The sequence below is a fragment of the Octodon degus genome, unplaced genomic scaffold, assembly GCF_000260255.1.
Source record: "Octodon degus isolate 3935 unplaced genomic scaffold, OctDeg1.0 scaffold00245, whole genome shotgun sequence".
Lineage (NCBI taxonomy): Eukaryota > Metazoa > Chordata > Mammalia > Rodentia > Octodontidae > Octodon > Octodon degus.
The window spans coordinates 1350679-1372773 of NW_004524821.1; the positions used below are offsets into that span (position 1 = coordinate 1350679).

The following is a 22095-nucleotide window of genomic DNA, read 5'->3' on the forward strand; positions in this document are numbered from 1 at the left end:
GTTCAGGCAGGATTGTCTAGGAAGCTAGAAGTAAATGTAGACTCCAGGCTGTACAGATTGGTTGATCCCTGACTACTGACCTCAGAGCCATGCTTACTTCTGCCATCTTTTACTGCTGTCTTGGCTTTCCTCACTACACTCACCTGCCCACAGGTGAGTTTTAGGGTTGGGATTAGAGATAGGGTTAGTGCCCACGAGTCACTGCCATTGTTCCTGCTTTCTCTCGTTACTCTCAGTTTCCCAGCAGTGGCAGATCTTCCACTTCAGCACAGCTTCCAAAGTGGCAGAAGCTGGTAGCTGTAGATTCTGAGTGACTTGTACACAGACAATTCTGGGTCTGGGCAAGTGTGTGGAGAGCCAAAGTGGACACCAGTGAGATTTCACTTCTAGTTCTCTGTCTCTGTCTCTGTCTCTCTCCCTCCTTCCCTCTTCCTCCTCCTCCTCCTTCTCTCTCTCTTTCTCCCTCTGTCTCTGTCTCCCTCTCTCTCTGTCTTGCTCCCCCCTCTGTCTCTCTGTCTCTGTCTGTCTCTCCTTCTGTCTGTCTTTCTGTCTGTCTCTCTGTCTCTCTGTCTGTCTGTCTGTCTCTCTCTCTGTCTCTCTGTCTCTGTCTCTCTGTCTCTCTGTCTCTCTCTCTTTCTCTCTCTCCTCCCCTTTCCACTGTGGTTCACAGTAACTACAACTGTAAACACTTGGGGTTACTGCTCTGAGAGGGAAGCTGCTGATCCTCCATCTGGGTCCAGGCAAAGCTGGGCACTGGGGAGCTCCCTTGTCTCAGTGATCTTTATCTGATTCCCTGACCTGACTCCTACTACCAAGGTCTCCTGGCCTGCCCTTCAAGGCTCTTTCCACAGCATGCTGCTTGTCTTTGTTGAGATCTACATTTTCTGCCCTGATCAACTGGTAGTTATCTCCTGGACTGAGTTTTTCTACAGGGACAAGCTGGGAGGGAATGGGGAATGTTGAGAGCCAAGCAGAAATAGGCAGGAGATGCACATGTGCCTGGAGGCCGACAGCAGATTGGGCACTGGAGGAGGGGCTGGTAGAGAGGAGGGCAAGCCAGGGAAGAGGGGAAGGGAAAAGAAAGAAATGACTTAGTTCTTAAGCCTGAGCATATGTACTGAAACATGTGCTGGACTGTGAAAATAATTAGTTCTTGCAATATTTCAGCAGAAGAAAGGATTAGAATTAGGGATGTCTGAGCATTTGTATCTCATTTCCATGGCTGTCCCAAACCTGTGGTCTGATGGACTCTTGGGGAACATTGAGAGCGAGTGAGGCAGGAGGGGCGCACAGTCCACAACTGTTTGAACTGACAGTTGTGTCTCTCATTGATGTTAGATAAAACTTCAGCTGAGACATTAATTCCTCTTTGAGCCAAAATTAGGAGACATCACCAGTGTGTTTCTGTTTACCGCTGTTGCCTCACTTTCTGGATGCTTGGGCCCTTTGAAGTTCTTCTAGAACTGCTCTAACGTTTGGCTCTGAACTCAACACTTTTCTCCACGGCAGCAGCCTGTGTCATTAAGTCTGACGATGCACTTCTATGTCAAAGCCACTAAGTTTCACAATTCACACTTGCATCCTCCTAGTCCTCCCCACTCCCCTGAAATGTGTCTCCCGGGCCTGCAGCAATTGCTTTGGAGTAGCCCCCAGATCTGTCTCTGTGGCTGCCAGCTGGAGGGCTTGTGACTCTTCCTGGTGTTCTCGGCACCTTCTCTACTCTGCATCTCCACCAAAAGCTGAAGGCTTTGAGATTCTCCTGTAATTATGTGATCTGCTGTCCACAGTCTCCAGCTGCTTACTGGATCAAGCCCAGACTTCTGTGTGTGGGATTGAGACCTCTCTGCAATCTGGCCTCCTGCTTCCACATCTGGTGCTCCTCACACAGTCTTTCCAGTGCGGGTGGGACTCTAACCCTTCCGGGCCTGCTCTCGTGGCTCCCCAGATGCCAGCTCAGGTCTGTTCACTGCCTAAATCCCCCTCACCCTTAAAGCTTAAGATCAGCCTATTTACCCACGAAGCCTACTTTGCCTTCTCCTAAACAGGCCAAGTCTGCTTCTGGGCCCCTGGCGACACTCACTAGCTGGAATCTCTTTTGGTTCTTAACTTACTGCATCGCGTGAGTATCGTCTCTTCCATTCCCTCAAGTGCTCTTAGAGAATAGAAGTGAGCTCTTAGGCTTCTTTTTCTGTTAGCCCCAGGGCCAGGCCTGGTTCAGTATGCTCACAGGTCTTCCTACATCTTTCTGCAGGGATTGAAGTGAACTGCTCAGACAAGTCAGAGTGGCTTGGTAGATTTGCTGTCCTGTAGTCTCCATACTGAGGATGGCCCGTGGGTTTCCTTTGGGCCTTAGCCAGTTGGCCTGTGATTGGCTCTGCGCTGCACACAGCCCACCCCCATATCCTGTGTGCCAGGGGCCAGCAGCAGGGCCTCAACCTCGTAGTGAGGGGTTTTGCTCCATTTGCCAAAAGCCTACCTAGTTCTAGTTCTGCTGCCCTCTGATCTCATGTGCCTGCTGGAAGATGTTCTTTTGCTTCCTGTTGGCAGCCATTTCGCCTGCTCTGCTGCTTCCAGGTTTGTGTGCCTAAGGAGTGCCCACAGGTAAGCAACCACTTCTCAGTCAACATGTGACCTCTTCCTTGGAGGAGGAAGCTGACAGATGTGTACGTTCTGTTTTTAACTGGCCCTATGCCTGTGGAGGCCAAACCCAGCAGGACATCGGGACGGCTGAAAGCAGAGACATTTTAGGGGGAGATCTTCTTCATGAAAAATCTAGAAAGTCCTCTGAAAACTGCAAGATTCTTGCAGAAGGAAGAAGTTAGACGTTGCTTTCTGTAGATCATTTTCCTAAGAGCAGACAGTGAGCTACTCTGAACCCGGTGTCTCTTACCACACAAAGCAGAAGCAGTCTGCAATTCCTGCAGGGCTCTGGCCAGCTCAGAACAAAATCACTGTGTCGATAGTAGTCAGGGTAAAGATGCTGTTACATGCCAAACTACTGTAACAAAGCCAAATGCAAAGGAAGGACAAACTAACGCACGTAATAGCTTGAGGTGAATGGGCCACTGACCATACCCTGGAAGTCTTTGTGCTGCACTGGCTGTGACTGTGAGGGTGTCTGTGGAAGCAGGCTTTGGCTTATGGTTCTCAAAGACTTTCTGTCTTGTCAGGAAGGGAATTTTAGGAATGCCCTGTGGTGGCGTGTTCTGTCCACCAGAGACACAGCCATGGTGGCCTCACTTTTCTTTCAGATATAACTCACCCGTCCGTATGCAGATGCTCTTGAGACAGGTCTAGGATCAAATTCACCTGAGGAAAACCTGGGCACTGCTGATGTGGGGGAGAGATCTGTCTGCCAGGCTTCTTCTCTGTGAGGCTTGCTTCCTCCTTTGCTGGTGCGAGGTGGAGTTCAGTCATCCCAGATGAGGCAGGACTGCAGTGTTTCTGTTTCCCCTTTCCAGAAGATAAAGGGGTGCCCAGTCTTCTGGTGTGTGGCTGTACAGCCTGCCCGACCCTCCCCAGAGAGCGCTTCACTTCAAGGCCACTGGTTCTGTGTTTGTGATTATGCCAATGGACCTGTTTTTGAAACATAAACAGGCAATTCATGAGAGAAGCAGTGAAAAACAGTCGGGCGCCCTTGGTGATAAAAGAAAGGCAAATTGAAACAGTCAGATCTGTTCTTTCCCTATAGATCAGTAGATTGTCTAAAAGACCTGTCCCCAGCACAGACAGGGTCTGGGCCAATGGGCTCACACCTGTTTTTGGAGGAGTGTGTGCAGTGTGTTAGAATTCTTAAAACTCTCTATCCCTTTTGAGTTGGCAGTGGCATGTCTAGTGCTTTCTTACTGTTTGCTTATTTAATGAGAGATTCAATGCAGGGCGCACTGAGCTATATCCCCAGCACTTTTTGGTTTTTTCATTTTGAGACAGGGACTCAATAAATTGCCTAAACTGGTGATCCTTCTGCCTCAGCCTCTCCAATAGCTGGGATTAAGTTGTGTGCCACCACACTCAGCTTCAGCACTTTATAAGGAAAAGATCTTTAGTATTTTATTTTAAGGAAAGAATTGTGTTTGTGTGAGAACCCACAAAGGTACCCCTAGTTGCAGTTCTTATAATGAAACACACAAGTAGCCGAGCTTCTACCAATGGGGATCAAGGCAGTGAGACGGGGACCCAGGCCTTCCTGGGACATTCTCTATGGGTGAACTCACGGCGACTGTGTGGTGCTGCTACAGGGCAGGCCTGTTAGTTTGCAGTTTTACACCTAGAATGACTGCGCCTTGAGGGGTAAGTAATCCCAGCAGGATGCCATGACCAGTAGCTGATAGTGGAGGTGAACAGGACCAGGTGGCCTCTCTCCAGAACCCAGGCCTTCATCTCTTGGCACCACAGCCTCTTACGGTAGACTTGAGAAGTAGAAAGTATGTACTAAACAGTTTATAGAAAACAGTCTACTTTTATTTAAAATATCAAGCCTCCTCAAATATACATGACACACTTTTTAAAAAATTGCTGGGCTGGGAAGATAGCTCAGCAGCACAGTACCTGCCTGGCAAGTACAAGGCCATGAGTTCAATTCCCAGTACCAAAAAAATTTTTGTTTGTTTAAAAGATCTATCTTCTGTATTTACCCAAATCCTGACTTTCTGTAGGGATAGAGAGTTTTAAGAACTCTAACACACACTGTACATGCTCCTCCAGAAACAGGTATGGGCACATTTGCCCAGACCCTGTCTGTGCTGGGGGATAGGCCTTTAAGACAATCTGCCCATCTGTGGGGAAATAACAGCTTCTGACTGTTTCAATTTGCCTTTCTTTTATCACCAAGGGTGTCTGACTATTTTTTACTACTTCTCTCATGAATTGCCTGACTATGTTTTAAAAAGAGATCCATTGGCATAATCACACAATCACACATTTTTCAATCCATCCACTTAGCAAATACTCACCGAGCTCTTCCTATAGGCCAAGCGTGTCCTAGGATACAAAACTGGCCAGCCCTGGCTTATGTGAGTTTCTAAGCCATGGGGAATGGTAGACAAGCAATGAGACTCTGAGGGCTGCCATTGTTGATGCTGACTGCATGCTGGGTATTCTAGTTAATGCTGGTGTTTCATATATTTACTCTGTTAGTCATTTTTCTATCAAGTGTCATTAATCCCAAAGTCACCCAGCCAGAAGCAGTGCGACCAAGCCTCATCCCAGCAGGGACTCCCCAGCCTGACCTCTGTGCTCTTGGCCTCCTTGCTATGGCTTTCTCTCCAACCTCAGGACCTTTACAGTTGCTGGGGATCTGTTCCAACCTTCTTCCTCTCGCAAGACCTTCACGTGACAGTCTCCTCGTCATGTAGCTCAGAAAGTCCTTCACTGCACTCCTGGTCCTGTGTGACTTTTCTGTCCTTCCGTATCACCTTGTTTTATCTTCCTTGTGGCCACTGTCACTAAACACGATCCGATAGCTGTTTCACCCGCTGTACTGAAAGCGTCATGGACAACCTGCTAGTTGTTCATCTTGTTCACTTATTATCCCAGAACCCAGTAGGGTACTCAGCACAAAGCAGGTGCTACTGGAGATGGGAAATGAAGAAGGGAAGAGAGACAGACACCTTTGTAGGAGGGGTCTCTGGAATGGTCTCTGAAGTGGTACATGTGTGACTCAGCCAGGGGAGGTGGGAGGGCCTATTGTGGAGCAGGACTAACACGTGCTGGATAAGTAGGTGGACAGAGGTACAGGCAGACACGCACATACCATGTGTGGGCAAATAACAGGTGCATTAATCTTTTTTTTCCTCAGTGTAACAAAATACCCAAGAGAACAACTTTATAAAGAGAGGAATTTAGTTTGGCTCAGTATTCCCGAGGTTACAGTCCACAGTCAGTTGATCTGGAGCCTGGGCAGAGGCAGCATGTCATGGCGGGGTATGTGTGCTCACCTCTTCGGTGCCAGGGACAACTTGGTGCCCCACAGTCCCTTTTGAGATCATGCACGTGGCAACCTAACTTTTCTCTACTGCATGCCCCACCTCCTAAAAGTTCCACCAATTCCCAACACTTTCATGTACTAGCAACCAAGCTTTCAACAGGTGAGACTTTGCTGGACCTGCTAGGCTTAAACTGGGACAAGAGACTATAAATACAAGCTATGAATAGACAAATGTATACTTGTTACAACTAAAAACAGCTCTGTTTGGTGGTGCATGCCTTTAATCGCACAACTCTGGAAGGCTGAGGCAGGAGAATCACAAGTGTGAGGCCAGTTTGAGAAACTTAGCGAGAGCCTGTCATGAAATTAAAAAAGAAAAAAAAATTAAAAGATGCTGTGGACCTAGCTTATCGCAGGAGCCCTGAGTTTAGTTCCTAGTAACATTCTGCACATACATGTGCACACACACAAAACCTGAGCTTTTCATTATTTTGTTAATATTAGTGATTATCATTTAAAAATTATCTAAAAATATATAACCTCTTGCTTGTAGTCTATGAGAGCAAGCTAAGTGATGACCACTTTTATGATCATTGCTGTCCTAAGTGGTAGAAGAGTAATTAAAATTTCACAGTTAATTAGTTGGACAGGTCAACTTGGAATAGTTCAAATAGGGCTATTCCTGAGCTGTAATTAAATACACAGCACACTGTCCTTGATTTCTGGGCCACGAACTTATTCTGAAACATACAACTAAACCTAGCATTGAAGTCTGACCTAGCTCAGTGATAGACCTACGGCACGCATACCACAGTAAGCTGTTTGTATCATTGAAAGCTCTAAAAGGTTTGTCATCACTATCCTAGTTGGGGGCAGGAAGGAAAAACAGTGGGGAGGTCTAGGTTTGAATCTCACTCTTGCCTCTTTCTTTCTGTGTAACTTGGAGCAAGTGCCTTTACTCAGGTCTGCCACCTGTGACATGGGCCTAGGGATGCCTACCTTGTGCACACTGAGTTGTGGAGCCACAACAAAACCATGTTTGGTGCATAGCATGCCTTTCTGTTTCCAAAACCAAACTCCCTGAGAAAGGGGAGCATAGAGATCCTTTTTTTTTTTTTTTTTTCCAGTGTATTTAGTACAAGGTCTCACAGTGCCCGCAGCCTGTGATGTTGGGGATTGAACCCCGGTCCATTGCATTTCTCCAGGCTAGACACTTAGTCCCCTGAGCTATCTTGCTGGCCCTAGTGTGCCTTTCTGAATAGCAGCTCCTTCCTAGGCCCTGCTTAACCAGAAAATTCCATGTCACTTAGAAAGGACCTAAATATTCAGAACAATATTCTTTCTTTCTTTCTTTCTTTCTTTCTTTCTTTCTTTCTTTCTTTCTTTCTTTCTTCCTCTTAATAAAACTGAATCTAATTAAATCTATCTTATCCATCTATTTAAAACTGTCTACTTAAATATATCTATATCTATATCTATTTACTATCCACTGGCTCGTGTGAGCTATTTGCTTGTTCACCATTGGTCTCCCTCACAGCTCATAAAACTATTTACTTAAATATATTCTTATTTAAATCATTTAAATTGAACTCATGTAAACTGCAGCCATCCTCACGGGCCCGGTGGAGCCTTGGTTTTATCAGCAGAAGCATCGTGCTCACCCTCTTTCCTTCAGAGGCTCGACTGCACATGGTGCTGGAGCTGGAATTCGGTGGTGCAAATGACTCTTGTCTTTGGAGCCTGGAAGGCTGCAGTTGGAAGGACACAGAGTAAACAGAGAAGCCAGGACCTTGGCGTGGGCACCACCTGTGTCCTGGGAGTGGTCCTCTGGAGGAGGGAGGACGAGAGCCGGGAGGCCTGTTGGGAGGAGAGGAATCAGATCAAAAGAGAGGACTGAGTTGGGCAGCACTCAGCAGATTCTTTGGCATGTGCCGCCGAAGGATTCCCTGAAGGGCTACACAGAGAAGAAGTGTGCTGTGTGCTTGGCAGGCCAGAAACCACAGAGAGCCTGGCCAGGCTTTTGGAGGATTTGGGAGCAGAAAAAGCAGACTCCCTAGGTGGTTATTTATAGAGCCGGCAGCAGTAATGATCAGTTAGAAAAAATAAATTGTAATTCAGTCGAACCTGAAATAACTTTGCTTTTGCAACCCCAGGCATTCCACATGGGCTACTCGTACACCACTCTCCCCAGGAGTGCGCCTGGAGGCTGAGGGCAGGCCCACGACAGGCACGACAGGCTTCCTCAGGCCCTGCTAAGCTTCAGAGCCCCCAACAGGGCAGCAGAGAGGGAGTTTCTGGCTAGGGACAGGGACCATCCTGGCAAGGTGACTCCTTTTTTTCCTTTGTGCACCCTGCCCCCAAGTAGCTAAGCGGTTTCTCCTTTGCTCCTGACATGTCCCTACCATTGGGCAGAAGGTGGATCTTGGAGGGAGCATGGAATCCGTGGCATGCTGAGTGCTGGCCTCTTCAGTCCTCTGCATGGGAGTGTGTGCTCACTGGCTTGTTGTTGGCGTCTGTGTGTGACTGCAGGGAATGCTTCTGCCTGAGATGCCTTTGCAGAAGGCGGTGAGCTCAAGAGCTGCAGGCTTTCATCGTGCCCTTAGCCAACAAGCAAGACCACGCCAGTGTTCACACTGAGAGCTTGGCAGTGGGGTCACCTTGAGCTTGCCCAAACTGCCACTTGGCGTCTTGACACTTGGGCATCTGCTCTGCTTCCCCTCTCCTACCCATCTGCTCCTTTTTTTCCATCCACCCATCCCATCCATCCATCCATTCATTTAATTTTCAATCAACAAATTTTATTAAGTGTCTGTGATACGCCAGGTCTTGGGGACACAGAAGGGATGAAAGCCAGGGGCTGACACTGGTGCCATCTAGGCTGTGCTGGCTGGGCTTTATCTGGCTCTCAACATGATATCTTGGGCTTGAGTGTTCTGCTGACATCAAGATTGCCTGATGTCCTGTGCGAATGCTGGTACTTGCTTTCCTCTGTACGTCTGGAGTTGGCTGTGTGGGTTCCACCTCACGGATGGTGCTCTGCACTTGGGCAGCTGCCCTATTTGGCCAACTCTTCAGAGCCATTGCAGCATTGTGATTCCTTGTTGTCTGGCCAGTGTGAAGACAGTCATCAGTCCCTCTCCCAGAAGCAAGGCTGAGACAGGGTTTGCCAGCACAGTGTGAGTACAGTGTGAGTACAGCCAAGGAGAGGCACTCCTGAGCAATGACAGAAACGGATAGAAGTGCTGAGGGACACATGAGAGAGGAGCTCACGGATGGGCAAGATGAACCTCAGCAGAGGCAGGGGTGGGGTGTTCTCACTTCTGAGGGATGCTTATAGCCAGCCCTGCCCATCCTGAAACTAGAGCCCCAGCCCTTCAGATCTGCACCTGGCTGAGTGGACACACTCCCATGCACCTGCTGGATGCCCTATGGGTAGATCCTGGCTACATCTGCCAAGATTCGTCTGGAAGTAGAGAAGAAAGAAGGGGCAAGGGAGAGGGAGAAGGAGAGGGAGGGAGAGTGAGTGGGAGGGAGGAGGGAGGAAAGAAAGGAGAGAAAGAAAGAGATAAAGGCAGGTCTGTCTCTGTCCTCACAAGGTGACAGGTGGCCATAAGTACAGTGCATGTGTACATAGGCAGGCAAAATAGGCATCATGGGCTTTGGGCCTCCTCCTGGCTCTCTGGCCCCTTCTCACTCATTCTTGGAAGCCAGAAGTCCTTGACATGTGGGATCCTCCAGTCTTGTTTAGCACTGTCACATGCATGTTTCCTGTCATCTGCAGGCAGGCGCCTCCACAGTTGGCATCACTGGCCCAGAGCTGGCTCTGCAAATTGGCATGGGGACTCCGAGTAGTTTCCAAAGGATTCACCTTGACCAGCTCGGTGCTGCAGACCCCGCTGTTAAAGCGGCAGCTGGCCCACTCCCTGTAGGGACACCTTTCACTCCTCCTCCACACCTGCAAGTCCCTTTCTCTTCTTTCTGAATGGTGAATCCTTCAATCACTTAGGCCCTTGATGTGTGATAGCGTCCTGAAAACTTCCCGGTGCGGGTAGTGCTCAGCACGTGTTACACCACAGCAGCACTGTCTGAAACCAGACACCACATTCATGTCCACATGTTGCAGTAAATACAGTGTTTTAGAGCCAGGAGAACTCAGCCACTGAAGATGGCCTCACCCAGCCTCTGCCTTTGCTCCCGTGCCTTCCTCGTGTGTCTTGTCTGGCGATGACCTCTGGCACACAGCAGTTCCTGTTGTGGTAATGAAGTATCTGCCCTCAGCCAGATCATGAGCTCCTCCTTGGCAGAAACCTGGCTGCAGCAGTGTGTCCTGTCAACATCGTGTCCTGGTCCTACAGTCAGTGGGCTCAGCTGTTTGGGAGTAGTAGCCACTTCCTCCTCTGAATTCATCTCTTAGCAGAAAGGATAAGCTACTCTGCATGGAGCGTGTCAGTAAGGTTAGCAGTGAAGGAAGCATGGCCCTATCTTGGGAGTGAGTCAGAAGGGCCAATATCTGTAGCACGAGGGCAACATGAACATCTGTGACACGGGGCATGGCACTGCCAGCCCATTGCCTGGGCCTTAAAATTGGGCCAGCAGAAAGGCAGCAATGCAGCCCACCAAGGTTGCTAAGGGAGTCGTGGGGTGAGGAAAGAGTAGATAGATGGTACCTGGGGGTGGGGTGGGCACCATCCCTAAGGATCTGATGACATCAGCACCTGGCCTCTCCCAAGCTCCTGTCTTGGGGACTCAGCTATCCAGAGAACTTTGGCCAGACTTGTGTTCTACCACTTTCTGTGGTTCAATTCCAACAGTGGCATCCTGTGCTCCTCTAGGGCTCCCCACAGTGACCTTCTCCTGAGATCCCTGCTGGAAGTGCTACCTGTGACCATCCCAGGGCTCTAAATATCCAGTCCTAGCACCCCAGAGCTGCTGCAGTTGGGATGGGGTACCAGTAGGACTGAGAGAGGTGGAGGAGCAGAACTGAGTGGTGTTGTGTGCCCTGAAAAATGTCACATATTTAGAGCCCTCCAGAGCCTGTGTGGTCTTGTTATAAATAACCATTCAGCACTCAGTGGTAATCTACTATCTGGGGCATTCCCACATGTGTTAAATTCTGATTCCCACAAATGCCCTGGCCTTGGCTATCCCCAAACATCTCCATTACATACGAGGACTCTGAGGCTCAGAGAGATTTAAATGATTAATTGAGGGTTTCAACCCAAATCTCCGGAACCTGAAGCATCTTGTCATTCCTTAACCCTGTTACCTCCCAGACCTTGTGTATCTAGATAAGCCTGCCACACGAGCACCTTTTCTACATGAAACAGCACCAGAACCAAGAAGGTACTCAACGCCATGCCTAGCCCAGAACTCCCTGTCATTGAAAACACCAGCCTAAGGTTGCGTTTTTCTTCTTTCACACTCTGCTACAGCCCAGAGCCCCTCTCCTACTATTAAAACTAAGAGAAATGGGAAGAAATCTCAACTTCAGGAACCACACTGGGAGGAGATACTCAGCTTTCTAAATTCTCCTGTGCATTCATTTGTTACTCAGCAGATATGTGTAGAGAGCCTGCTGTGTGCTCAGCACTGTTCTGAGGGCTAGGGTTCTAATGATGAATGAGAAAGATTAAAGGCCTCGCTTTTTAGAATTCATACCCTGGTGTTTGGTGGTACTAAGCAAGTTCACGACGAGCAGAATGTTGTAGGTAGAGCAAGGGGCTATATGGAAAGAGAGGCTGATGGGCAGAAGGAATGTGACTGTTGAAGGAAAAGGTGGGAGCCATGGACTCAGGGGAGATGACAAGAGAAAGCACAAAGCTATAGCTCAATGGCAAACATGAAAAATTTGAGCCCATCATGGGAAAACTAGGGAAGGAGGCTCCCAGGAAGAGGGGCCAGCAGGGGCTAAGAAGCTTACCATGCAGCACTGGGAGATGTTAGGTAGAGTCTGTGTGCTGTGGGCTCTGCAGTCCTGTAGTGCTGAACCTGCTGAGAGGCGCTGTCTGGCACCCTCTGCCCTCACTGTGGAAATCCTGAGGAGACCCTTCAGAGGTCTGGGTGTGCGATCGGGGAGACTCACAGCTGACACCTGAGAGAACCAGGGACTGGTTCTTACCAAGAAATGACCATGGCATGCCATAAGTTCTTTAGCACAGAGCACACCTATGTTCACTGAGCACGGAAGCTTTTTAACCTTGAGGTTCCAGTAATGGCAAAATCAGATTTTCTAAGACTCCATATTTATAATTTTTTAAAATTCATTTTTTATTAGTTTGTGTTTGCAGTACATATTGATTATGTTCAGCACAGGAAGTTGGTACGTGCAATACATTAGCACATCTTAGTTCTTTTTTACTTCCATATTTGTGATTTTGAGAACAATGCAGGATATCTAGTTTATGTTCTGCTTGATCAAGTGGCTTCCATAAACCTTGTTTAACTAGTACTGTTTTAAGTGAAATAGATAGATAATTGCTTAGGTTCTTAATCTTGAAAGAATTAATCAACAGTTTTCACTGTGTCACAGATTTTCTGCCTTTGCTTCAGGTGACCTTAGAGTACTTGGGAAAAGTGAGTCATTGGTAGAGCCTGGAATGTAAGACAGGTGCTTGATGTGCACCAGTGGGTCTTACAGTTCCAGACCGCAGCGGTAGCACCTGGAAACAGAAACACAGATTGTCAGCTTTCACACCTCAGAGCTGCTGAATCAGGACTCCTAGCGGTGTAACCAAATGTCTGTGTTTTCATAAGGCTTCCAGATGATCCGGATGCATGCTAAAGTCAGAGTACGTGCTTCAAGGTCTGGAGCCATGAGACACAGGTTCTTGCCTTCCAGTTTTTGTCATGGCCCCAGCATATGGTTGCATCTGTGTGATGCTTATCTAACCCAGCTTGGCACACTGCCCCGCGGCTGTAGTACAGGAGGAAAGCTTCTGGCTCGCACTGGGGTTGGGCCCTAGTGCTCCTGCCTGGTGCCATGTCTCACATACATGGATGCATGTTCCAGCACAGCAGGTACTTTCTCAGAGGCGAGGGGCATCTTAGAACAGGGCAGCACCATCCCAGAAGCTTCACCAATGGTGCTGTAGGATCTGCTGCCATGGACATTGATTGAGGTAGAATATTGTTAGCTGTTTGTTGCTGGGACCAAATACTTGAAAAAAAAAATTAAGGGAAAACAGTTTTGTTTTGGCTCATGGCTTAAGAAGGTTCAGTTCCTGTTCACTTGGTTCCTTTGTTTCTGGGTTATGGTGAGGCAGAGCTTTGTGGTGGAAGGGCATGGCAGAGGAAGGCTTCTCACCTAATGGCAGTGTGGAAAGGGAGATGGAGAAGGAGAGGGGGAGGGGAAGGGAAAGAGAGAGGGAGAAGGAGAGGGAGGGAGAAGGAGAGAGAGGGAGGGGAGAGTGGGGTCTCAGGGCAAATTATGTCCTTCATAGGCATATCCTGAGTGACCTACTCCCTCCCTCTAGGCCTCACTTCCTAATCACTCATTCATCTATGAGCTCATAAAAGAGTTCATTGATTAATGAGGTGATGCCCTATGGTCCAGTGAACTCTCTAGGCCCCACCTCTGAACACTGGGATCAAGCCTTCATTCAATGCATGAGTCTTTGGGGGACAGTTCATATTTAAAGCTCAATAAAAAGTTTGTTGATTATGGTTAGTTTTTGTGTCTTTTTAAAGTATGAAGTTGGCCAAGACAAATCTGCTTGCACTTGTGTTGTGAAAATCAGTGATCAGTGTGACAAAAGATCTTGGGCTCCTCACAAAAGGTAGCCTTGGAATCCTGCTGCGCACTGACTTTGCAGTTCTGGTCCAGTTTGGCTTCCCTCATGTAGCCGTCCACTCATAACTAGAATGAGGTGACGGGGAGGTCCAGATCACCCAGCACTGCCCCGTGTTTCCCCTTCCTGTCCCTCTCAGTCTGGTGCCTCGGATTTGGCCCTGCGTTGCCCACTTCTGCCGCATCTTACCCAGTCGAGGGATGAAAGGTCTTGGCACCTTCCTGAAGCATGGGAAGAAAGGAGACTCTGAAGGCACAGCTGCAAGAGCGCCTGAGGCCGGGAGCACCAACGCCTGGAGGGGCCACTCCCACCCTGTCGGGAGCCCAGGAGAGCTGCACAGGAGGAGCACAGGCCCAGCATGGGTGGGCAAAAGTAAGTGTATTTCTCTGGTGGGTTTTAGGGCCACTAGGAGGTAGAGAAGGGGGGCCGGGCTGGGAGGGCCTCTTCTGGGCCAGGAGGTAGGAACTGGGAGGCAGATGGGCAAAGCAGGAGGTGTTGAGGGCATGGAGAGGAATTGGAGTGATCCAGCCCAGGCTGGCCTCACCAGTCTGCTCACACCTCCTGCCCCTCTGGCTGCATCTCTCATCTCTGGTGCTGCTTTCCCTCCTTGTATCCCTGCTTCTTCCCACCATTCTCCCCCAGCTCCTGTTGTAGCCCTCCCATTCCCCACTCACACCCTTGTCTCCTTGCTACCCATGATTGACATGAGATACACAGGGCAGCGGAGTCCACTTGTGATAAGCACTCTCCCTTTTGCAGATACCAGCAATCCCAAAAGCTGTCTACATCAGTGCCCAGGCAGCCTGTGCAGGACCCACTGAGTGGAAGACAACACGGTAGCTGTTCTCTCACTTTGCAACTGCAGAAGCTGGAACAAGGCCCAAGAAGCCAAAGAAGCCACATGAGTCCAGTTTCCAAGCTGTCTGAGTATCCCTGAGAGAATTATCTACCAAATTATGACCAATTATACCAGCAGACACTGAGAAGAGAATGCCTTCCCATCGACTTCCAATATACCTGGATACCATTACCCTTGGGATCTGGACCATCCTCTATCTACCTTTGAGCATCAATTCCTGTTTCAGCTGTAACAGTTCCAGTCCACTTTTCCTATGAGAAAATCTTCTTTTTTTCGTCTTCTGGAGTTCTGGGTTAGACTCTCTTACCTGGAGCCGGGTCATGTTAGGCTAAATGCTCCACTAGGCATTCCTGTTCCTCAGAAACTGTCAAGTCCACATCATACCTCTTTCATTGGTGACCATGGGTCCACTTCTGGCAGACCTGGCCTTGTCAGTGTTTCTCATGGTCAGCTCTTCAGTGTCTTTGTTCTAATCCCTACCTGACCCAGGTGAGGCTTTCTCTTCACATCTGGTACTTCAGGTGTGGAAAGTACGTCTTGATGGGCCTGCTGTCTTTGCTAATGTGGAGGCAGTTGGAAGATGGCTCCACCCAGAGGACAGTGACTCCAGAGGAGACTATCCCCATGTCAGGCTCTGCCTCCCGCTGCTCTCACAACCCATATTCCTGTCTTTTGTGTCTGGCCTAATCTAGGAGAATTGTGCTTTTCTTTTCTCAATTAAATATAATTGTAGCTGTTTTCATTATTGAAAAACAGTGCATGCTTGTTATAAAACATCAGAAATATAGACAAATAGACAAAAACTGCCCCAAAATCTCTTCCCAAAGACTACTATTGTTTTATATAGTTATATAGGATGATATACTTATTGCTATATGTAACTACAATGTCAAGTCACTTTGATAACACTTGTTATTTCATGTCTTATGGCTATATTTCTATAGCAACGAGCTCCACTCTACTGAAGTTATAGGAGGACTCAATTACTAGTTGTGCCATCATTTATCTTATCTCACATAGTTTGATGTTTAGGTTGTTTCCTACTTTTCTATATTGTCATTAATGAACATGGTTTTGGTTTAATCTTCCTATAGCTATTTCCTTAAGGTAAATTCTTAGGAAGAGATCAAAGGATGAGCAGTAAAGGTTACAAAGATTTCCAAGCCCAGAGCCGCCACTAACTGCTTGGACTCAAGTGCATTAGAAGTAAGGGCCCTGGAAAGGCCAAACTGCCTTTTCCTGGATGCCCTTCCATGTTTACACTTGGGCAGCCCTGACTTCCTTCCCCTCGCCCAGAGCAGAGACCAGTCCTGGCTGAATGCTGAGAGTAGGTAGTGAGCGAGGGGAGCTATCAGTTTGGGCTTGGTTTTGGGATAATCTGCATCCTTCCTCACTGGATGCTGAGAAATGTTTTTTCATTCATTACCCATTTATAGAGCAACCATTACTTTCAGATGCTGAGCAAGAGAAGACAGGGATGGATGGAACAGGGACTGTTCTCTCAGAAATAACACTGTTAGGGAAGGGGAGTGAGAACACATATTTACTCCATGGCAGTGTAAGAGGAGAAATACAAGATCAGTAATATCTGTCAGGGCAGAAAGTTTGTAACCATCTCAAAGTCCTGCAGGGAAAATGTGAGGTTCCTGTCATCTGCTGGCCCACTCATCTCAGCTCGCACCTTTAAGTGTGTCCTTCGGAGGTGAGACTTACACGATTGTGGGCATCCTCACCGGACACAGCCTTCCTGAAGGCATTGCCTGTGTCCGCCCTCTGTACCTACAGCAAACTGGTACCATCTTATACCACGCCTTCTGAAATCTGTTCAGTATAAACCCAAATTGGAGTAAACAAAATTAAAGGTAAAGAGATTCATGAGTTGAAACGAAGTCTCAATGTTTTATGTATGTAAGAAAATTTGAATTAATTCATATCCTTCTGCCTGATAGAAACTTTCTCAGATATTTCATTATAGAAGAAATAATCACATTCCAGAAAATGTGGGAGCTAGAGAAAGGGCACATTGTTACCCCATCTCACCATCTTAGCCCCGGGCAAGTAGCATCCTAGTAACCTTCACCTTGAAAATTTTGTATTAAGATGATGTTGAAGAAAGAGCTAAGGAATATGTGAATCTTTCAGAGTTTTTTTTTTTTTTTTTTCGGAACCGGGGATTGAACTCGGGTTCTTGTGCTTGCCAGGGAAGCGCTTATTTGACTGAGCCATCTCCCCGGCTCCTTTCAGAGTTTTTTAATCCCAAATTTATTATAAATTAAATATATTTGATAGTGAATCACATTCAGATAGTTCAAGATTCAAAGGCAGGAAAAGCATAGACTGGAAAGGCCATGAGACCAGCCATCACTGCCTGGAGACATCTGGAGTTTCAGGAGCTTGTGGACCCTTCGAGAGGTTTTGTGTGTGTGCGCGCGCACGCGTGTGTGTGTGTATAAAACCATGCAGGTCTTCAGAATAAGCATCAGAATTTTTAATATAGATCTTTTGAAAAACTGTTGCCAAGTGTTCTAAATTTAGCTAAACTATCCTCATTAATTCTAATGGCAGGCCCAAGGTACAGATGGAGAAAGAAGGAGAAAAAGAAAGAGAGGGAGAGAGGGAGGGAGGGAGGGAGGGAGGGAGAGAGAGAGAGAGAGAGAGAGAGAGAGAGGAGTTACTAAGGGAGAGTGAAAGAGCAATCTTTGGTTTATCCAATGAGCATTTATTGATCAAATAATACATTTCAGATATTATTCTATACCCAGGTGATACAGGAGGGAAAAATTCCCTTCTTGAGGATTATTTTAAAAATGGTGAACAATGAACATAATCAAAAGTAAATTATAAAGCCTATCAGAGTGTGGTAAGTGTTATGGAAAAACTCAAGTAGGTGAAGAGGTGAGGAACATCAAGCATTTAACCTGGGTGGCCAGGGAGGGCCTCACTGAGGTGCCCTGAAGGGGGTGAGTGGTTTGGCCCTGCAGATGCTAGGGGGCAGGGTGGGGGAGGCAGAAGCAGTGCAGAGTTTCAGGCTGGGGTTTCACAGCCCGCTTCCTCCAGCCCACAGCCGGCCTCCCTCTGAGCTCAGGTCAGGCTGGCACCTTCAGCCCATGGTGCTAAGGTTATTCCCAACTAGATATCACTTTGTCCTTCCTCTAAATTTTGATTCTGATGCTTAATTTGACTCCTTCCAAGAGAATTCTGTGGGTGAGGTGCTGCTTTAGTGTGGATAAGGACAGGGAAGAGCAGTGCTATTGTAGTAGGGAGACAAGATTGCCGTAGCTGGGGCCTGGCTGTTAAAACAATCCTGTTTTCAAGTCTTCTGTCAGACACATCATTCCTGGTCCTCAGCTTCATCTCTTAAGAAATAGAGTATCCAGTTGGCTTTAGAGCCGACCCTCACACTGGCTTTCAAGCTCTAGGACCATGTTAGCAGTTCAGGCAGGAAGTGCCATCATATGACATCTAGTAGTACTAGGGGACGGGGGGCTTTTGCTTGCAGAGGACTCTTTGTGTGATATGTGCCACCACCTCATTGCCTGCTAGCCTAGAAGAGCCCAGACCATCCTTAAAGTAGAATATTACTTATGACTAAGCCAGAAGCCCCCAGGTGATCAGAGGAGACACGGGGACACAGTTAATTGCTTCGCTCTTCTTGCCCCTCTTTAGCGGTGCAGTTCCCTTTCAGCCCAGAAGGGCTGGTTCCCCCTGCCCCCTGGCAGAGCTCCTTCTCCATCTGCAGCAGGGGTGGCATGCTGGGCCAGGGCTCCTTGTTTTGTTCCTTTGGGCAGCACTGGTTCCCTCCCTTTTTAGTGTCATCCAGTTGGATGGTTGCAGCCTCCATCCACCTGGGAAATTAGCAAAGAGGAAGGAAGCGTGTTAATGACATCACCCTCGTCCCAGCATAGTCACTGTGAACTTAGAGCTCAGAATGTGTGTGAGAGGGTGTGGGAGCAGAGTGGGGCCTTCAGAGGTTTCATTTAGAGGCAGTGATGTTAAACATGAATAGAAGCCTTTTCTTTTACTCTCAAAGGGTGAGTCACCTTGGTTGTAGCTATTCCTTTGCTTATTCCTTACTGTCTCTCTTGTTATCTCCGCCCCCTTGCCCCACCCAGCCTCTCCATCTTTAGTGTTCATAGCTGCTTTCATACAGGGCAGCTGGAGATGGGGCTTCTCTCCCCCTGTCAGAGCTCAAGGGCTTTGTTTTCCTCAGCACTGGGAGGAAATATACAGGACCATGCCCCTTCCACTCAGAAAGGACCCGGGGGTGTCTAATGTTAAAATCAACTTCTCATTTGTGTTACTTTCCCAGTGCCTTCTCTTTACATGCATATGAAAATTGTTCTATTACTTCTTACGTTTTGTGTGATGCCCTTTGTCTCCATCGACTGTTGTGGAGAGAAATTTTATTTGGAATATTCATAACAAGTCTATCGCTAATTATCACTTTAACAATGTGTTATGGAGTGTATCCACGCAGTCATCTGGAAAAGCACATATGCCATGAAATTTGGGGACTTGATGTGTGCTGTGGGTGCCCAGTCTTAGTGTTTCATCAGATCTTTGCTCGGGGAGGAGGTAGAGGTGCTTTGTGAGAGGCCTGCATCCTGCATTCCTGTCCTCATAGCAACAGTTTCCAGGGTGACTCGCTTTTGAGTGTAAAAAAAGCCTTAATGTGAAACAAAAACGCTTTCCTGCCTTGCAGCCCCGTCCTGGAAGACTGCGGTCAGCCCAGGTCAGTGCAGGTAGACGGATCTAAGTCATAGATCTAATCGCAGATGAAGACTCTGCTGCTCTTGGTGCCTTCCTGGCACCCTGGGAAGAAGAGTGGGACTGGAATTTCCACCTGATGGGCAGATGTCAGAAGCAGAAGAGTGACCTCCACGTGTCAGGACGAGAAGGGAGCAACACCTCATCTCTTTCTTGCTGCCCTCTTCTCATGGGGGAAGGGGAACCAGCTCACCCTGGCGCCTTCTCCAGGATTCTCAGTGAGCCTGGGAATTGGGAGGAGGCTAGATTCATATCTTGTGCCAGGGCGTGTGGCATGCTGCCCTCTGAGACATCCTGACAGACGTGGATGGAGCGCAAGAGGCTGCCTGCAAATGAGGGCAGAGTAACGGAGCCTAATGGGGCACAGCTCCTGGTCTGCATGCAGTCCCACTGCAGGGATGAATCAGGCAGCCTTGGGGAGGGGGTGCAGGAAGGGGACAGGGAGACGATCAGCCCCAACAAGCCCAGCATGACTTTGTGGATCCTTTGAAGCTCTTGCTTTTAAGCCAAGTGGAGGATTCAGACCCAGGAATATACTGAGGGATATTATTTATAAAGATGTAAATTTGCACCTGTTTCAATGAGCTTTTAATAATGAGTTTTTATGGCACTAGGAGCCAGGTTTTGTTGGATATTACTTTATTTTATTTTATTTTGTATTTTGTGCAGGGTCTTACTACGCAGCTCGGACTAGTAGTGATCCTCGTGTTTGCAAGCATCCCGGCGCTGAGATTACAGGCATGCGCCACCACACCTGGACTCTGGCTATTACTTTAGAATTAATAGCTACTTATTATTTATTGAGCACTTACTATACACTAGGTACTCTGTTCATCATCATCAGTAATGACTCGCGTTGATGGAGTGTTGGGGATGTACTAAATCTTAAGCACTTTTGTTACTGACTCCACTAGATCTTAGAAGGAAGCTCTCATTGGAACCATCACTAACATGTGGAGAAACTGAGGCTTGGGGTGTTAGATATGGCAGGAACACGAAGGAAATCAGGAGCTGTAGGTCAATCTCTCCTAGTTCAGGACACGGGGCACAGAGGCTCCTCCCCTTTTTCCTTTTGTGAAATAGCGGATGAGGACTGGGGCTGTAGTCAGTGGAGAGCACTTGGTTGCCGGGTACAAGGCTCTTGATCCCTAGCACCACAAAACCAACCCAAACCAAATAACAACAGCAAAACCAGCAAAAGGAAGTGCCGAGGAATAGCAAAAAAGTGAGGCAGTGACAGGACACAGGAGCCTGTGCACCTCCAGATCATTGCTGGTACAAAGCTGGCTTTATGATCCGAGGGCTTTGCACCTCTTATAATGGCTTGTAAAAACTCAGTGTTAGCTGCTTTCTTAAAGAATTGATTCAATAAACCCTACATTTGTGGACATTTGGTTTTCTTGTTTCTGTTTGGGGTGGCAGTGGGATCTTGGAGGAGCTAATGGGCATGTATTTAAAGAGTAAAATTTGGGCAGTGGTTTTAGAGACAAGGCTCCACAACCAGAGTGTAATGCAGCCGCCACCTGTGGCCAGGTGTGTGTGGGCAAGTGTGCCGTGCAGGTGCCGGGGCAAGCAGAGGAAGTGGTAGGCTTGTAGGTGGCACACCGAGGCTGGCTTTATTGCCCAGCGTGAGCCCTGCCGGACCACATCCATTAACTACACCACCACTGCTGCTAATCGGTGGGTGATCCTGCTCCTTCCTATGCTTTATTACCCGGCAGAGACGTTAACAGCCCTTTGATTTAGCAAGTTAATAAAGTAACTTCTCAGGCTCTGGCGTTTAACACCAGCTGGATGGCCCTGGGCCTGCTGTTGTCTGGGCCGTGTGGTACAGTTTGAGCTTTGAAAGAAGGAAGTCATGGGATTTGCAGGCTCTCCTGGTGAGCTCCTTGCTGGGGAGCACTGCCAGCCCCCTGCCTGGTCCTCTCTGGTGCAGCCACAGAGATGTGCCTAGAAGTTAATACCCAAGAACCTAAAGTTGGACGTTCTTGAGGTAGAAAATTGGATGAGAGTGTAAGGTACATGCATAGGGCCCTGTATTGATTTCCTAAGTCTGTTATAACAAATTATCACAAACTGGGTGACTTAAACAACAGATATATTCTATTACAGTTCTAAAAACCAGAACTTGAACTCATAGCATTAGTAGGCTGTACTCCTGCAAAGGCCCTAGACGAGGAGCTTGCATGTCTCTTATTGGCTTCTGGTGGTTGCCAGTGATACGGAGGTACCTTCGCTCATGGACAAATTGCTCCACGTCTGTCTCTGTGGTCATACAGCCTTCTCCCAGTGTGCAGCTGCGTGTCTCCTCTTCTTACAAGCACACAAACCATATTGGATTTGGGGCTCATCCAGCTCTAGGATGTCTCTCATCTTAACTAGTTGTATCTGGTTAAGATTCTGAGATTCTGGATAGGCCTGAATGTCGAGGCTCTTCAGAAACGAGTGAAAAGAGGTCGGCTCATGTTGAGCTATTCACACAATCGGGGAGAAGTGGTTCCAAGTGCCACTTTCTGGTAAAACTTTGTCCAGTGGTGGGAAGGTCCTAAATGTGGTTAGGCTAAATAAATATGTGGTTAGTTGGGGACCGGGGAGATGGTTCAGTGGAATAAGTGCTTCCCTGGCAAGTGCAAGGGTCTGAGTTCAATCCTCGGTTCCACCAAAAAAAAAAAAGAAAAAAAGAAAGAAAAGAAATGTGGCCAGTGTGACAGAGGAACATTGGGCATGATCTGAATTAAGTTAAGCAGTAAGTCATG

General features: G+C 47.8%; 1 protein-coding gene across 4 annotated transcripts in view; it reads left to right on the plus strand.

Annotated features, from left to right (window-relative positions):
* Hivep3 (human immunodeficiency virus type I enhancer binding protein 3) overlaps positions 1-22095 on the plus strand; it is a 464424-nt gene that overhangs the window by 182173 nt on the left and 260156 nt on the right. For 2 of the 4 annotated variants that reach the window (XR_002819059.1, XR_002819057.1), the window contains exons 2-3: positions 13853-14085; positions 14473-16689. The exons of 1 other annotated variant lie outside the window; for it this stretch is intronic. The gene's annotated coding sequence lies outside the window, so the exon portion shown is untranslated. Of the gene's footprint in view, positions 1-11319; positions 11326-13852; positions 14086-14472; positions 16690-22095 lie in introns of those variants that run through there. One more of the 4 variants, XR_002819058.1, reaches the window with a different exon arrangement.